The sequence below is a fragment of the Haemaphysalis longicornis genome, unplaced genomic scaffold (genome assembly GCF_048455015.1).
Source record: "Haemaphysalis longicornis isolate Haplotype H1 unplaced genomic scaffold, Haemaphysalis longicornis Haplotype H1 scaffold_9, whole genome shotgun sequence".
Taxonomy (NCBI): domain Eukaryota; kingdom Metazoa; phylum Arthropoda; class Arachnida; order Ixodida; family Ixodidae; genus Haemaphysalis; species Haemaphysalis longicornis.
This window is the reverse complement of record NW_027526460.1, coordinates 73,899,301-73,901,029: the sequence shown is the minus strand read 5'-3', so window position 1 is coordinate 73,901,029 and position 1,729 is coordinate 73,899,301.

Here is a 1,729-nt window from a genome sequence, read left to right as displayed (position 1 = left end):
TGTGTGTGTGTGTGTGTGTGTGTGTGTGTGTGTGTGTGTGTGTGTGTGTGTGTGTGTGTGTGTGTGTGTGTGTGTGTGTGTGTGTGTGTGTGTGTGTGTGTGTGTGTGTGTGTGTGTGTGTGTGTGTGTGTGTGTGTGTGTGTGTGTGTGTGTGTGTGTGTGTGTGTGTGTGTGTGTGTGTGTGTGTGTGTGTGTGTGTGTGTGTGTGTGTGTGTGTGTGTGTGTGTGTGTGTGTGTGTGTGTGTGTGTGTGTGTGTGTGTGTGTGTGTGTGTGTGTGTGTGTGTGTGTGTGTGTGTGTGTGTGTGTGTGTGTGTGTGTGTGTGTGTGTGTGTGTGTGTGTGTGTGTGTGTGTGTGTGTGTGTGTGTGTGTGTGTGTGTGTGTGTGTGTGTGTGTGTGTGTGTGTGTGTGTGTGTGTGTGTGTGTGTGTGTGTGTGTGTGTGTGTGTGTGTGTGTGTGTGTGTGTGTGTGTGTGTGTGTGTGTGTGTGTGTGTGTGTGTGTGTGTGTGTGTGTGTGTGTGTGTGTGTGTGTGTGTGTGTGTGTGTGTGTGTGTGTGTGTGTGTGTGTGTGTGTGTGTGTGTGTGTGTGTGTGTGTGTGTGTGTGTGTGTGTGTGTGTGTGTGTGTGTGTGTGTGTGTGTGTGTGTGTGTGTGTGTGTGTGTGTGTGTGTGTGTGTGTGTGTGTGTGTGTGTGTGTGTGTGTGTGTGTGTGTGTGTGTGTGTGTGTGTGTGTGTGTGTGTGTGTGTGTGTGTGTGTGTGTGTGTGTGTGTGTGTGTGTGTGTGTGTGTGTGTGTGTGTGTGTGTGTGTGTGTGTGTGTGTGTGTGTGTGTGTGTGTGTGTGTGTGTGTGTGTGTGTGTGTGTGTGTGTGTGTGTGTGTGTGTGTGTGTGTGTGTGTGTGTGTGTGTGTGTGTGTGTGTGTGTGTGTGTGTGTGTGTGTGTGTGTGTGTGTGTGTGTGTGTGTGTGTGTGTGTGTGTGTGTGTGTGTGTGTGTGTGTGTGTGTGTGTGTGTGTGTGTGTGTGTGTGTGTGTGTGTGTGTGTGTGTGTGTGTGTGTGTGTGTGTGTGTGTGTGTGTGTGTGTGTGTGTGTGTGTGTGTGTGTGTGTGTGTGTGTGTGTGTGTGTGTGTGTGTGTGTGTGTGTGTGTGTGTGTGTGTGTGTGTGTGTGTGTGTGTGTGTGTGTGTGTGTGTGTGTGTGTGTGTGTGTGTGTGTGTGTGTGTGTGTGTGTGTGTGTGTGTGTGTGTGTGTGTGTGTGTGTGTGTGTGTGTGTGTGTGTGTGTGTGTGTGTGTGTGTGTGTGTGTGTGTGTGTGTGTGTGTGTGTGTGTGTGTGTGTGTGTGTGTGTGTGTGTGTGTGTGTGTGTGTGTGTGTGTGTGTGTGTGTGTGTGTGTGTGTGTGTGTGTGTGTGTGTGTGTGTGTGTGTGTGTGTGTGTGTGTGTGTGTGTGTGTGTGTGTGTGTGTGTGTGTGTGTGTGTGTGTGTGTGTGTGTGTGTGTGTGTGTGTGTGTGTGTGTGTGTGTGTGTGTGTGTGTGTGTGTGTGTGTGTGTGTGTGTGTGTGTGTGTGTGTGTGTGTGTGTGTGTGTGTGTGTGTGTGTGTGTGTGTGTGTGTGTGTGTGTGTGTGTGTGTGTGTGTGTGTGTGTGTGTGTGTGTGTGTGTGTGTGTGTGTGTGTGTGTGTGTGTGTGTGTGTGTGTGTGTGTGTGTGTGTGTAGAGGGGGGGAGGGGGGTGATAGT